This window comes from Canis lupus, chromosome 34, assembly GCF_048164855.1.
Source record: "Canis lupus baileyi chromosome 34, mCanLup2.hap1, whole genome shotgun sequence".
Classification (NCBI taxonomy): Eukaryota; Metazoa; Chordata; class Mammalia; order Carnivora; family Canidae; genus Canis; species Canis lupus.
Genome location: NC_132871.1, coordinates 12563992 through 12581219, shown reverse-complemented (window position 1 = coordinate 12581219; position 17228 = coordinate 12563992). Strand labels below are relative to the sequence as shown.

The 17228-nt window shown below is 35.3% G+C and overlaps 1 protein-coding gene and 1 long non-coding RNA gene across 8 annotated transcripts in view; one reads left to right on the top strand and one right to left on the bottom strand.

Annotated features, from left to right (window-relative positions):
• OLA1 (Obg like ATPase 1) overlaps positions 1–17228 on the bottom strand; it is a 163849-nt gene that overhangs the window by 96207 nt on the left and 50414 nt on the right. The window lies entirely within an intron of this gene.
• Positions 1–17228, top strand: part of LOC140624270 (uncharacterized) — a 44509-nt gene that overhangs the window by 18970 nt on the left and 8311 nt on the right. For 3 of the 4 annotated variants that reach the window (XR_012023759.1, XR_012023760.1, XR_012023757.1), the window contains 2 exons: positions 10673–10745; positions 13398–13824. This is a non-coding gene — a long non-coding RNA (uncharacterized lncRNA). Of the gene's footprint in view, positions 1–10672; positions 10746–13397; positions 13825–17228 lie in introns of those variants that run through there. The other variant, XR_012023758.1, reaches the window with a different exon arrangement.

Below are 17228 nucleotides of genomic sequence, written 5' to 3'. Positions count from 1 at the left end.
TTGTATTATAAGATATTATATATCTTATAAAGGTAAACACACATTTACCATATACTTCTTCAATCCCACTTCTGAGTATTAAGAGAAACAAAAACATATGTTCACCAAAAACATGTACACAAATATTCATAAGAGTAAAACTGGAAACTTGAAATTCAAATGTCTATAGTAGAAGAAAAAAATCAATGAGTGAATAAGCAAATGGTGATATAGCCATACTTCTAAGGGCTACACAGCAATAAGAAGGAACAAAATATTAAAGCCTATAGTATCCAAAAACCTCAAAAACACTGTTAGGTATAAAAAAAAAAGTCAAGCACAAAAGACTATATATTACATGGTAATATATGAAATCCTAAAAATGACAAAACTATCATAGAAAACATTAGTGGTTGCAAGAGGCTTGTAAGGGTTGGGGGAGATCACCTGCAAAAGAATATGAAAAAACATTTTAGGATGATTAAAACATATTTATTGTGACGGTGAATATATAACTGTACACAATAAACAAAATTCATCAAACTGTATACTAAGAATGGGTGATTTTTTTTATATGTAATTTATACCTCACTAAAGGAAAACGCCATACGTAAAGAAACTGGATATAAAAAATTGTCTTTGATAAGGTTTCATACTTGGTTACTGAAGCTCAATACTATAGGGTCTTATGAAATTAACTAAGATTGAATTTCACCTATTTCAAAATCTCAATATGGGAGAAGAGCAGTTTACAATGATTTGCCATCAAATGATTTTCAAAATTATTCTGGTCTCAGGTTTCTAGAAATAAAAATGAAAGGTGATTTTTAAAAAAGTTTAGTAAAAATAGTAGAAGAAAAATTGTAAAATATATCAATTTAAAATACATGCTGTCACAAATATGGATGAAGAAAAAACAATTTGAGGGGAACAATTTCCTATGGGGGACTAATTACTGTCTACTAGTAATTTAAGGACTTTCCTAGACTCAATCTCTATGATTTGGGTGCTCTTCTAAACCCCTTCTCATGTGACCCTGTGACTATGCAAAGAAGCTCTTGACAGAGTACTTGGGATATTAAAAGCTGACCATTTCACCATGGTAAGGCCTTGGACCTAAAGAGATAAAGTTTCTTATCACAAAAGGTGTTGGGGGGGGGGGCGGGGGATTAAAACAAAGAAAACAAAGCATGTCTCTGCAAAAACTTTATTCTCAAAAGGATCCATTTTGTTTTAGATGTCAAACTCATCAATGCAAAATTTTGTTTTCAAAAGATTTCCTCAATGAAACAATTCATTTCTGTGCTATTTAGTTCACCGTATTTTTACAAGCACCAGGCTGAGCAAACCATGATTGAGAGAAGCCATCTTATGCACATTGCTGTTGTCCCACATCATTCAGAACAAACCTTTTTAGATCGTTAACTACCACAGGAGTGCTGATTACACAGGCACCAGCAATTTCCTAACCAATGACCACCTGAACAATGATGTGTTCAGCTTCTCAGACCCTGCAGCCTTTCAAAGGTGAATCATTTCACAGTTTGGAACTAGATCTCCATAGCAACTTCCCTTTGAGGGTTTTAGAATCACCATCCAGTAATTCTATGATCATCAAGCTCAACCATTCCCAATGGTTCTTTTCACAGCAGATGGAAAAGGAAGCCTTGAAATTTTACAGTCTATTTCAAGCAATTCATCTGGCAGCCTATTAGAATTCAAAATATTTCGACCTTCAATCACAAAGCATGTTATCTGAAGCTGTGGTGATCTCAAGTCAAGACAAGCAGACGTTTTAGTCTAATCATCCATGATGAGAAGAGACTGACAAAAACTCTTAATTCAACCACCATCAAAATGCTTATTTTAACTGCATGAAAGTCTTTCAACAGGCAATGAAAACACACCATGTACCATTTTATCACAACCTTCTGTTCAAGGAAAATATGAATTCTGAATATTGACATGGATCTCTGTGCTTCTTAGACTGCCTGGAACAAATATGTTTCTTAAAAGTCAGCACAAATCCAATTTAAGAGCACTATTTTTCTCCACTTGCAAAAGCCAAAAACCACAAGCAAATGGCAATGGACTTTTGATAAAGTTAGTCAGTTTAAGGACATCAAGTGTATCTATACCGCTTAAATTTTTTCAGGCACACTTTAACACTAATAATCAGAAAATATCATTTTCTCAGGATATTATCAAGAGGAAAAGACAGACCTTAAAAACTTAACTGACAAAAAGTCACGGACGTTTTCCTATTCAAGTAGTTCTCTAATGGTTTCAAAATACACTAACCCTCTTTCTTTAAAATATTGGACTTAACATTTAAAAAGCTGTTAACAAGTTCTTATCCAAATCCTTTTTACTTAAAAATTCAACTGTAATAATTTCACTAAATAATTTTCAGCATTTATTATATATGTAAACCACATACAGGCATTTATTTTAATATTACAGATGTTTAATGGAATATTAGAAGCTCTATGTAAAAATTTTAAATACTTCTTTCTAATTATTAACCAAAAGACAGTTCCCTATGAGGAACTAAACTAACTTTAAGAACAAACTAAACAGCAGCAGAACAAGACAACTACAGTCTGTGAATCATTAAATCAATTCAAAGCAGACAATTTTTTTAAATATCAGAACATAAAATATTAACTATTTTTGCATAGTTTCAAATATTAAATAGAACAAGGAGATATGAATGGTTACCTAAGTGGCCACCTAGAGTCTTCACATAGTTAATGATTGTTGAACTAAGTCGATTTTAATTTATGAATTAACTTATGAATGAACAAAGAAACACTATAAATAAACACCAGTTCCAAAGCCTCAGTGCTTTGGAAAAAGTGAGATGAAATTTATCTCACAAGCATGAAAAATTTTAATACACTTATTCTACTTCCTGAGGACAAAGAGACACATACACACACCTCACATAATCAAACTCTTATTACTTTCTGCATAAAACGTGCCAGCTCATTTGTCTTTATACAAGCCTATGAAATAAGTACATTTCAAATCAAATACATATACATATTTTTATTGTCTGTTTTATGGTTGGTTTAAATATCTAATCACAAAAAAAGAAGATAGCAAAATTATTTCATGTTGCATACTTAGCTCCCCAAAACTTATGCCAATTAGATAATCTGACTTCTAAAAACTAATGCAAGTTTTGAAAGGAAAAATAAGCAACCTAACAATTATTTTAATGACAAAATCATTAACTTTCCTTCTAAAGAGTATCTTCTCTTATTTTCAAAATTTCCACTTCCACTAGGAAGTACAGAAGAGTAGAATAAGGAAGATGTCATAACATTTTGCCTTACTTGCCTTCTTTTGGATTGGTTTAGTTTATGGTCTGAGCTATATAACTTAAAATTTAAGCAAGGATAATTAAGCAGACAACTATATATACACATATTCATGCATTTCCTATTTTTAACTATAAGTAGTTTACTCCTATTGGGGGAGGGGTCAGGAGAAGAACAACCAAGGGAATCAGAAAGACACTAATGAAATTCTCACTAACACCAAAAATTGTCAAAGTGCAATCTAATGAGTACAAGTTTGACAACAATGTGAAAAATTGCTGGCTATTAGTACCATACACTGAAGTTTAAATAAACAGAAACTTGTCAAAGCAGTTATGCATGAGCCTTATTTATTTATTTGAGAGAGAGCAAGAGCGTGGGAGGGGGAGCAGAGGATAAGGGAGAGAAAGTCTTAAGCAGACTCAGCACTGAATGGGGAGCCCAATGTGGGGCTCCATCCCAGGACTCTGAGATTAGAACCTGAACCAAAACCAAGAGTCAGCACTTAACCGCCTGTGCTACATAGGCACTCCTATGCATGAGCATTATATCATGATATCTGAGTTCAGGTAACTATTCCAAATTTCATGTCCATATGCTGGATATCCAAATATACATCTTTGTTGGCCAACAAGGCTCTTTCAAGGGAACTTTATCTTAACTTAGAAATACTTAAAATTCTTCACTATCAATAATTATAGAGCCTTTAAATATCTTTGCTCAATTATCTGTCAGACAGAGGCTCATACAGGATGGCCTGATAATATATGAAGGTTATATAGAATTTATAGACTTTTCTAGTGGTGGTAACAACACTATAATAAACTTCCTAAAACTATATGCCCTTAGAATACAAAGGAGATTCACCTACTAATTCTGAGTTATCATGAATTTCATCATTTGTCTTAACTTTCCATTTGGCTATAACTTTTTAAGAACAGAAATATTATGTATTTTACTAATTTAACCCTTAGAGTTCTATATATGATATCGTATATACTTAATAAATGTTTGCTATCAATTATTAGATAGTATGATGACTATAACTTAAAAACTCCATATTCCTAAACATTCTAGACTGGTAACTAAACTTACTTTTCATTTGCCAGTCATATAATGAGAACCAGAAATTGAAAAAGAGTAACTTACTGAGAAACCTTAATGAAAGAGAAAATATCTTGATATATCTTTATTTTTTACTTTTACCCCCCCCCCCCCAGTTTTACAACAAACTGCTCCTAATAATAATCTAAAGCACAACTGAGTTTCGCAGCCTAGGGTAACCATAAGTTTATTTTATAACATAAAGTCAAGCAACATACTATAAGTGAAGCTCACTAAAAACACTTACTAGCTAATTAACAATAGAAGAAACATTTCTCTCAAATGAAGAAAAAAATCTGAAGATGCCATAATAAAATACAGTTTGTTAGGCTAAATATAGTATTAAAGTTATGTGGAAAACAAGTTTACATCCAGTGTAACACTAAGAACAACTATAAAACTTGCATCCATTTTTATTTTTATCAATAGCTATGCCTTCATTTTGACTACAAAATACTGGGAACATGTGACTAAAGCCAGACCCTCTTAGCTTTAAGTCCAGCATCAGAAATCCAGCCATATAATCAGAGTGTGTGTGTATGTGTGTGTATGTGTGTGCGCTCTACTTCCTCAATCAATATAGCAGAAGTATAGTTACCACAGTACTTGTACTTGACCTCTGACGGGGCAGCAATCTAAAGGTAAACTCCTTCAGCAAATGTGTTATTCTTCAGATAAGACAGCAGGATGCAGTATAATGGCCAAAACCTCTTTCATAAAGACAGTCATACTGCTTCAATAATCTAAGTCTCTCCCACTCCATGCACAGAAAACTTCAGGAAGACCATTTTCTATTAGACTATCTAGCCCTATCAGATTATCAAAGTATGAAATTGCAAGTTATACTGGATTTTTGGCATACATAATTTGATCCTGCCATTCTGGGAAAAGATACAAATCTAAAATAGTACAAGTATTTAAGAGGTGTTCATAATAAGTGCCAAAACTTTAAACAAGTTTACAAATGCTTACAGTATGTTTTGGTTAAGGAGATAACTTACTAACAAGTAACAAAAACTTTTAATATGTATACACCCTTTGACTCAGTAATTTCTACTTTCAGGAATTTATGGGGGGGAGGAGAATCTGGCAAGTAGACAATAGTGCACAGAAGGTCTGTATGAGGTCTGTAGCATCACTCACTCATTCAACATATATTGAGGAGCACCCATGTGTCTGCTATCATGAAACTTACATGCTACAGGGACAAGTGAATATTAAACAAGTAAATAGATAACTGGCTAATATTCAAAATGGAAAAAAAAAAAGCATTTGGCAACAAGAAGGGCATCAGTGACCTAGACAAGAGCATTCTTAAATGCTCTTTTGGAGGGCAGCCCCAGTGGCACAGCAGTTTAGCGCCGCCTGCAGCCCAGGGTGTGATCCTGGAGACCCAGGATTGAGTCCCACATCGGGCTTCCTGCATGGAGCCTGCTTCTCCCTCTGCCTGTGTCTCTGCCTCTCTCTTCGCTCTCTCTGAATAAATAAATAAATAAATCTTAAAAAAAAAAAATGCTCTTTTGGAGGCAACCCCTCCCCCCTTGAGTAGGTTTAAAAAAAAAAAAAGGAATGTGAAGAAATACAGTATAAACAAAATCTTTTCAGTTTCATTGTGAAGGAGAATAGAGAAATGCAGTACTGGACATTATACCATGTTTATATTGTCAAGAAACATACCCATAGAGGGGAAACATGATCCAGAAAAAGAGAAGGTATAACAGCAGGATCATGGTCCTACATGAGTGAGCGGGAAGCAGATTTTATGTGCAAGTAGAACGGTGGGCTGTGGCAAAGACAACTCATCTGTTATAAGAAGAAGAAACATACAGTATACAATACAGGTGGAGGTAGGATTACAGAACTCAAAATCACAAGGCCCCGCTCTGCCTCAGGGCCCTTGCATTTGCTGTTGCATCTACACCCAAATATTTACATGATTTGATTCCTTACCTCCATCAGTTTTTAACTCAAATGTCAATTTTTCAGGAATGCCTCCTTTGTAGTGTTTAAAATTGCAAACTGCATTCAATACTACTATCCTCTTTCCCTACATTATTTTTCTTGGTATTTATTACCATCAAACATATAATATATTCTACTTTTTCAACAGTCTGTTTAATGTTATCTTTAGAGGTTTATTATAAACAATTAAGAAACTCTGACATCTCTTTAATAACATGGGACACTACTTTAACAAAAAAGATAAGAAAAGGTCCATTTTTGCTAATGTCTGTACATAACTTACTTCCAGAAAAATCATGCTTATTTCATTCTCATCAGTTGTGAGGGAGAAATTGCCTATAATGCAATAGGCACATCAAGATTCCAAGTTGGCAGAAAGTAGGCCACTGGCATCACAATAAACTGGCCAATGAATGGTAAAGTCAGACTGGATAATCCAACCACCACCTGTGCAACCAGGAGAATCTAGTCTCTCAAGAGTTTTTTCACATATTCAGGATTTATTCACTACGGCAGAGAAAACAGAGGAGGAAAAGATGAGGCACATGATCTTGGTATGAGAAGAAAAGAATCCTAACCTGAATATGTGATTATATCACATACCATTAATGATCATTCTCTCTCCATACTACCTGTTGAGAATACCAAATGGCTATCATATCTCTCTATTTAATGATAACTACTTTGTTCTCATAGATGTAGAGACAAAAGAACTCATGGCACTATAATGTAGAAGAGGACAAAAAAGAGGCAGTAGTGATGGGGATGGCTTTCACCTGGATACTACCACTTACAAGCTGAATGATACTAGGCAAGCCAAAATCTGCAGTTTAGGTTCCTCATTTGTAAAATATAGATAATAGTGGTACTTTCCTCTTAGTACTGTTCTAAAGATTAAACATAATTCACGTAAAAGGCCTACCACAGTCCTAACCCCAAATGGAGCAATAAAAATGATACTCAGTAAATCTTCTTCCCATTAATACCGCCAGAAATGTTCGGGTCCCCAGAGACTAAACTTAACTTAAATTTCCAGATCAAGATGACCAAGAGAAAAAATGGGGCATTTGGAGAAGGATACAGATATATTCTGTGATCCCATTTTTTCCCTCTTTTATTCCCAACTAGCAGGCTATACTCTGTGCAGCTAAAGAAAGAAATTCCAGCCTGGTTCCATGAAGACTAGTCAGCTAACCATAGCTATGAAAGCAGAAAAATTCAAGTACCCAAAGATCGCCTGGTGGGCATTCAGGTTGCTATCTACCAAATTAAATTTAGCCTTCAAAAATGGGTATTTTCCCCTTGCCCTTTGAGTGTAGGCTAGACCTGACTTGCTTCCAAAGAAAAGGAAAACTGTGAAAATGAAAAAATAAATATACAGTTATTCTCTTGTAACTTTATAGTGGAGAAAACTGATAAACAGTATCTTCACCAAGTGATCAAGGTTTATATCATCACTGATAAAAATGTAGACACCATGTACTCCTGGCAATGATACGAAGGGCACTCCACCTGTGTGGTATTCTTTCCAAAACTGACAACTCCAATCTAATCATGGGGAAAACATCAAATCAACCCAGTCTGAGGGACTTACTACAAAATACTTCAACAGCGAAAACCATCAAGGTCACGAAAAAGAAGGAAAGACTGAGAAGCTATTAGAAGAGACCAGAAAAGTCAAAGGAAACATGGCAAGTAGGTATAATATGGTACCTTGAATTGGATCCTGGAACAACAACAACAAAAAAAAAAGGAGTTAGTGGATAAACTGGTGAAATCCAAATAGTCAAATAGTCTGAAGTTTAGTGAACAGTAATATACCAATGCTGGTTTCCTAGTTCTGACAAATGTAGCATGGTAAAATGATAAGGGAAAACAAACTGAGTGAGTGAGGGATATATGAGAACTCTCAGTGCTATCTCTGAAACTTTCTGTAAATCTAAAATTATTCCAGGGATGCTTGGGTGGCTCCGTCAGTTGAGTGTCCAACTCTAGGTTTCAATCAGGTCAGGATCTTATGATCATGAGGTCAAGCCCCGTATGGAACTCCAAGCTGGGTGTGGAGCTTATTTAAGACCCTCTCTCTCTCTCCCCCTCCCTCTGCTCTTCTTTCCACTCATGCATGCATTCTCTCACTCTCTTTCTCTCTTAAATAAATACATCTTTTTTTAAAAAAATTCTTAATAAAGAAACAGTCAGAAAATATAACAGAAGGGACGACTACACTTTCAATACCAGCAACAACAGAGAAAAGATAAAGTATCTGAAATAAGCTTTACAAGAAATGTGTAAAACCAACACAAAGGGGATCTTTAATGCATTTCTAAACATTTCAAAAGTAGACTTAAACAAGTAAAAGAATGTACCATGTTTTTAAATGTAAGGAATGTAAATTCATGTTAATTAACTATAAATGTAATGCCATTATTATAATTCCAACAAGATTTCCTTTTCTGGGATGAGGAGAGCTGATTAATAAGTTCATAGAGAAAGAATAAACAATCAAGACTAACCAGAAGCACTCTTAAACAAAGGGAGCAGCCCTATCAGATATTACAATATATATGATGTCTACAAAAGTGTCATATTAGCAAATGAAGAAACTGGCCCTGATGAAATAGACTAAGAAGATTCAAAGTAGGCCCAAACATTTAGAGGAATCTAGTATATGATGAAGGTGGCTTCTCAAATAAGTAAAAGATAGACTTTACGATAAATATTATTTGACAACCAAAGAGCCTTTCTCAAGTAAAAATTAAGAACCCATTCCTGATAGTACAAAGATAAACTCTAAATGAGTTAGAGATTTAAATATAAAGAATGAAATCATAAATGTACAGAAAGAAAATACAAGCAAACTATTTTATAACCTTGAACTGGGAAGACCTTTTTGGTAACAATTTATTTCAACTACCAAAAAATTAAAAAAAAAAAACTGTATAGCAAAACATGTATCATAAACAAAGACAAAGAATTCTTAGGGACATCTGCGTGGCTCAGTCAGTTAAGTGTCTGCCTTTGGCTCAGGTCATGATCTAGGTCATGATCCCAGGATCCTGGGATTAAGCCCCATGGCGGGCTCCCTGCTCAGCAGGGAGTCTGCTTCTCCCTCTCCCTCTCCCTCTCGCCACCCTCCCTTGCTCATGCTCTTTCTCTCGAATAAATAAAATCTTAAAAAAAAAAAAAGAATTATTAGTTGTTGAGGGAAATAAAATGAAAGTACAACCCAATAGGAAAATGCGCCAGCAATATAAATAGGCAATGCATAGAAAAATATAAACAGCTATTAGACATATATAAAGATGCTGAATCTCACTAATAATGAGAAAGGCAAACTAAAACTACACTTGCATACCAATTCTTCTAATGGCCTGCAAAAAATCTGTAAGTTGAACACATATTCTGTGAGCAAGTTTATGGAGAAGTATTTTCATACACTGCTAGTGGCAGTACAAAAATTATAAACCCTAGGAAGGAAATGTGACAGTATCTGCCATAATTATCAATGAATGTGTTTTCCCTTTAGCCCAACAAGCCCACTTCTGGGAATTTATCTCTCATAAACTTAAATGTATATGAAATGACATATGCACTACATTATCAATTGTGGCACTGTAATATAATCAGAGCAAAAAACTGGAAGTAACCGAAGTATTCAGCAATACTGAACGTTCTGAAGAAACAATGATTGAACCACACAATGAAATACAATGCATCTATAAAGAAAAATGAAGGGGGATCCCTGGGTGGCTCAGCGGTTTGGCGCCTGCCTTTGGCCCGGGGCGCGATCCTGGAGTCCCGGGATCAAGTCCCGCGTCAGGCTCCTGGCATGGAGCCTGCTTCTCCCTCTACCTGTGTCCCACCCCCCCTTCTCTCTCTCTCTCTCTCTCTCTCTCTATCATGAATAAATAAATAAAACATTTTAAAAAAATGAAAATAATCGCTATGCACTGATATGGAGAGCTCTCCAGGATACTTTAAATACCAAAAAGTAAGGTTCATGTGCATGGTAGGCTTTTTGTTTAGGAAAGGGGAAGAAAAAATATTTAACTGTACTTGCTTATGATTATATAAAGAAACTGTAGAAGGATAAAGAAAACTAGCAAAAGTAAATACTAGAGTTTTAAGGGGTCATGGTAGAGACATGAAGCAAGACTTCTCTGTAATTCCTTTATATATAATTTTTCCTTTTGAACCCTGTATATAATTACAAATTCAAAGCAATTATTTTTTAATTTAAATTTGTATATTATTTCTCAGAATTTAGTGTCTGACATTCATTATATGTCATTTAAACCTAGGAACCTATAAACCAAGAATGATAATCTTCATTTCACTCAAGAAGCTTAAGTGTTACTGCTTGCACAAAACTAGGTAGGTGAGTAACACAACTGGAATTGAAAACCACACATCTCTTTCCAAATACTGGGTTTACTTCTACTATGAATATGTGATATTCTCATCCTCAAAGGCAATAGGTACTACTTTAAATTATTTACATGAAAGTTACCAAACACAATATTCAGCATAGATTTTTCTCTACCACTCATTAGTATTTATCAAAGAGTAATACAGAAGCATTTCTACTAGAGTCCACTCAGCAGAATTCCCAAAGAAAAGATATAGCTAGTCCTGGGAATGAATTTTACACCAATAACAGCTTCTATTTCACAAATGAATTTTGAAAACTTCCTACATTAAAAAGTAACTCCTGATCCAATATCATTTATAAAACAGATAAGACAGAAAAGTGGTTCAATTTAGAGTAGTGTTTTTTCCTTTATTTCAGATTGGTATTTTTAAAGTCTGAAATACAATTTCCCCTTTTATCGACTCACACCCAAGTTAATTTATTCCCCTACAATGGCCATTATTTCTTGAAACTAAATTACCATTAAACTGGTGGGTGCCACCTCATCCTACCTCATACACAAGTATCTAAATTCTAGATGCCCTTATATGTCTAGGAACTCTCTTGATCATAGTATACATGCACAAACAAATGAAACTAATTGGAAATACTTTGCCAATCCCTATTTAGATCGCCCACATTTGATATGACTGGATTAAAATTTACCACTTTGCTGATTGTTTTCTATTTATTCCATCTATTCTTTGCTTCTTTCTTCCTCAAACTTTCCTTGTGCTAAGAATTTTTTCAGAATTCTATTTTATTGCCTCTATAGATTTGTAATGTATGCCCCTTTTTCAAAAATTTTAGTAGCTGTTCAAAGTAGCTTACAATATACATTTTTAATTAATCTGAGACTACTTTCAATAATACCATTCCAGGGCAGCCCCGGTGGCGCAGCGGTGTGATGCCGCCTGCAGCCCGGGGCGTGGTCCTGGAAACCCGGGATCGTGTCCCGCATCAGGCTCCCTGCATGGAGCCTGCTTCTCCCTCTGCCTGTGTCTCTGCCTCGCTCTCTCTCTGTGTGTCACTCATGAATAAATAAATAAAATCTTTAAAAAATAATAATAATAATAATAATACCATTCCATTTCATGTGTAGTGTAGGGACATTACAGTAATATATTTCCAATTATTCTCTCCCACATTTTATGCTACTGTTGTCATCTTTTACTCTTATATACACCATAAGCACATAATACATTACTACTATTTTTGCTTCAGACAGTTACCTTTTGGAGCAAAGGTAGGCCCATGGGCCAAATCTAGCCCATCACCTGTTTTGGGAAATAAAGTTTTATTGGAACACAGCCATGCTCCTTCATTTGCATATTTCACAATCAATCACAAATTTGAGTAAATGCAAAATATAGCTATCACTCTCAAAGCCTAAAATATTTATTATCTAGCCTTTTACATAAAAAGCTTGCTCACTTTTCTTTCAGAATCATTAAAAAATTTCCCTTTCCAGTGGTCTTTGTGTAGATCTAAGTTTGTACAGATCATATTCTTTCTGTACAATGAACCTGCTTTAACATTTCTCATAGAGTAGGTCTGCTGGCAATGGATGCCTAGTTTTTGTTCACCTAAGGAAAACTATTTCTCCTTCATTTTTGAAAAATATCTCCACTGGGGGGCGCCTGGGTGGCTCAGTGGTTGAGTATCTTACCTGCCTTTGGCTCAGGTCGTGATCCTGAAGTCCTGGGACTTCTCCCTCTGCCTATGTTTCTTCTGCCTCTCTCTGTGTGTCTCTCAATAATTAATAAATAAAATCTTTTTTTTTTAAAGATATTTCCGTTGGGTATATACTTCTACACTGATAGTTTTTCTTCATTTAGTACTTTAAAAATGTCACTCCACTGTCTTTTGGCTCCCATAGTTTCTAAAGTAAAGTCAGCCATAGGACAAAATCCCTAGCTTTGTTCGTTTTCAAAATGTTTATTTTTTCTTTTGGTACCTTTGAAATTTTCTCTTTAACTTTTGTTTTCGACAATCTGAATATGGTGTGTGTGTGTGTGTGTGTGTGTGCACGTGCGCGCGCACGCACTGACTATTCCATTGACTGACCACATGTGCACGCTATGTAACCAGGTTATTATTCTCTGAACTTCTCCGATCTGTGGTTTTGTGTCTCATTATTATTTTAAAATTCTCAATCATTATTGCTTAAAATATTTCTTTTACCCCCTTCTCTATCTCCTGGTATTTCAGGCATGCATATGCTAGACTTTCTGATGTTTTCCAACTGTTCTTGAATATTCTTTTTTTTTTTTAAGTTTTCTTGTCTTACGTGTTTCAGTTTTGGTAATTTCTATTGACCTATCTTAAAGTTTACTGATTCTTTCCTTGACTGTGTGGAATCTACTGATAAGACTATTCAGGCTTTCTTTATCTGTTACTGTGTTTTTCACTAACAATATTTCCACTTGACTATTTTCCCATCTCTGCTCAAATTACCCATCTGATCATGCATGTTGTTCACCTTTTCTGACAGAGCCTTTAACATGTTAGTCACAGTTATTTAAATTTTCTTTCAGACAATTCTAAGATGTGTCTATCTGAGCTTAGTTCCAATGATTGCTTTTTGTCCTGAGTATGTTTTTTCTTGCCTTTAGGTATGCCTTGTGATTTTTTGTTGTTGTTGTTGAAAGCTGAACATCTTGTGTAAAAGAACAGAGATCAAGGTAAATAGTTTTTATGCTGGAAAAGAGACAAGCTTTTTCTTTTCCTAGGCCTTTAGGGGACATTTGCATGTACCTTGTTTTATTATACTTCACAGACACTGCTTTTACAAACTGAAAAACAATCCTATGTTGAACAAGGCTATCCATGCAATTTTTCCAATGACATTTACTTGCCTCGTGTCTCTTTGTCACATTTTGGTAATTCTTACAATATCTGAACCTTTTTCAAATATTATATTTGTTATGGTGATCTTTGACTAGAGACCTTTGATGTTATTATTGCCACTAATTGGGGGCACCACAAACTGTGCCTAAAATAAGATAGCAAATTCTCAATAAATGTTCTGTGTTCTGACTATTCCATTGACTGACCATTCCTTGGCCTCCTTCTCCTTGGGCCTCCTTATTCCCTAAGACAACAAAAGTGAAATGAAGGCAATTAAAAACCCTACAATGATTCAAGGGAAAGGAAGAATTGCACATCACTCACTTTAAATCAAAAGCCAGAAACGATTAAGCTTAGAGAAGAAGGCATGTTGAAAGTTGGGCCTCCTTAACTGCCAAATAGTTAACCAAGCTGTGAATGGAAAGGACAACTTATAGAGGAAATTACAAGTAGTACTCCAGGAAACACACAAATGATAAAGTGAAACATCCTAATTGATGACATAGGGAAACTTTTAGTTGTCTAAATGAAGATCAAACTATAATATTCTCTTAAGTCAAAGCTCAATCTTTAGCAAAGCACTAACTCTCTTCAATTCTATGAAAGCCGAAAGAGATGAGGAAGTTGCAGAAGAAAAACTGGAAGCTAGCAAAGGTTGGTTCATTAGGTTTATGGAAAGAATTCATCTCCATAACCTAAAAATGCAACATGAAGCAGGAAGTGCTGACACAGAAGCTGTGGCAAGTTATCTAGAAAACCTAGCTAAGATCATTAATGAAGATACACATTTTCAAAATAGACAAAATGCCTTTATATTGGAAAATGATGTCAGCTAGGGCTTTCATAACCCAAAGAGAAACCAACGCCTGGCTTAAAAGCTTAATTTTCTTATCAGGGGCTAATGTCACTGGTGACTTTTTTTAAAGGATTTATTTACTTATTTTAGAGAGAGAAAGTGTGTGAGTGGTGGGGAAGGGGGCATAGGGAGAGGGAAGCGAGAATCTCAAGCAGACTCCTCCTTGAGCCTGACACAGGGCTCAATCTCGCAACCATGAGATCATGACCTGTGTCAAAATCAAGAGTCAGCTACTTAACCACCTGAGCCACCCAGACACCTTGCCATTGGTGACTTTTAACTGAATCCAAAGCTCACTGACCATTCTGAAAATGCTATGGCCCTTAAGAATTATGCTCCATTTGCTCTGCCTGTGCCTTAAAATGAAACATAAAGCTTAGATGAAAGTACATCTGTTACAACATAATTTACTGAATATTTTAAGCCCACTGTTGAGACCTACTGCTAGAAAAAAAAAGATTCCTTTCACTGACAATGCACCTGGTCCACCCGAGACTCATGTAGAAGTACAATGAGATTAATGTTTTCATGCCTGCTAACACAACATCCATTCTGCAGCCCGTGGATCAAGGAAGAATCCCAACTTTCAAGTCTTATTATTATTTTTAAAGATTTCATTTATTTGAGAGAGAGAGAGAGAAATAGAGAATGAGCAAGAGAGGGAGAGTACGAGCAGGGTGAGGGGCACAGGGAGAAGCAGGCTCCCCACTGAGCAGGGAGCCTAGTGCAGGACTCAATCCCAGGACCCTGGGACCTGAGCCAAAGGCAGACAGACGTTTAACTGACTGAGCCACTCAGGCATCCAAGTCTTATTATGTAGATATACATTTCATAAGGCTGTAACTGCCATAGACAGTGATTCCTCTAATTGATCTGGGCAAAGTAAACTGAAAACCTTCTAGAAAGGATTCACCATTCTAGATGCTATTAAGAACACTTGTGATTCATGGGAAGAAGTCAAAATATCAAAATTAACAGAAGTTTGGAAGAAGGTGATCCAATCTTCATGGATGAGGTTTCAACACTTTGGTGGAGGAAATAACAGCAGATGTGGTGGAAACAGCAAGAAGGACAGATTTAGAAGTGGAACCTGAATTGTAGCAAATTTCATAATAACCTGAAGAGATGAGGAGTTGCTTCTTACAGATGAGCAAAGAAAGTGGTTTCCTGAGATGGAATCTATTCCTGGTAAAGATGCTGTGAAGACTGTTGAAATGATGATGAAAGATTGAGAATACCTCATAAACTTAGTTGATAAAATAGCGGCAGGGTTTGAGAGGATTCTGACTTTGATAGAAGTTCTATGGGTAAAATGCTATCAAACAGCTAGAGGGAAATCATTTGTGAAAGGAAGAGTCAATCAAGTGGCAAACTTCGTTGTTATTTTAAGAAATGACTACAACCACCTCGACCTTCACCAACCACTACCTTGATCAGTCAGCACCTATCAACAGAGAAGCAAAACCCTCACCATGTACCCACAACATGCTGAAAGTTCAGATAATGGTTTGCATTTTTTTAGCAAGAAAAGATTTTAAAATTAAATTATGTATACTGTTTGTTTTTTTTTTTTAGATATACTGCTTTTATACACTTAACAGAATACAAGTATAGAGTAAACATAACTTTTACATGCCCTGGGAAACCAAATATCATTTGACTCACTTTACTGAGATATTTCTTTTATAGCAGTGGTCTGGAACTAAACCCACAACATCTCTGAGGTATGCCTGTATTTAGTTAGGAGTTGGTTTGAAGTTACTGCTATAGCTACTCTTCCCTATCCCACCCCCCACTCTCTCTGGAAGCAGTTTTAAAACTATAAGAATGTTCCAGTTCAGAAAGGACCTAAAATATAGGCTTCTGTTTTAGTTAGATGTCCTATCTGAATCCTGCTGTGTTTCAGCATGCATCTGGATCTCTTTCCAGTTGTAACATCAGTATTTACATGAAAATTTCCTCTGGTAAGCATCTATGGGTTTCTAATGTAAAATCCTACCATAAATAACCCTAAATTTTAAGGCATGTAAAAGTTTATACATTTATTGCTATCCCTTAATTATTACTATGCTCAAAAAATGCTGTAAATTTTTTATTCAGATATCACAAGCCCAAATTTTCCAGTTGCATGCATGAGAAAAAAATTTTTAATATGCTGTCTTCATATAGTAACTAATCCAAAATAGAAAACTATCCTTGCACCAACTGAAGTCTCAGGGACAGATGCACTGATTAGAGACTTCAACAACATAACTTATGCTGTCTGAAAGGCCTTCTGAGGCAGATGTTCCATCTTATGACTCATCTAATCATTTACTTATACACTAATGTCCACTATATTCTATCACTCATATCACAGCAACTAAGCAGTGGAAGTGAAACTCCGAATTTTGTTCTTGCAAATATAAAGTTCCCATTTAATTCAGAGCATTTCTGGAAAAAAAAAAAAAAAAAGCCTTATTTGTAAGTAGTTTCCCACTCTCGAATCACTGAACTCACGTAGAGTTTCTGTATACAAATTATCGTTAAAATGTAGAAAGCCAGGTAAATTGCAGAGATATACCACTGGCTACCTTGGAAAATATACTTATGTATATTTTACCTTTTACTTGTTATTAAAATAAAAAGTGAATAGTGACATTCCTAAAGCTTTTTATAAAATAAAAGACAAATCTGCTTTAAGTGAGTAATTTTATTCCATTAGTTCTGAATTCTGTTCAGAATTAGAAGAAATTATCTA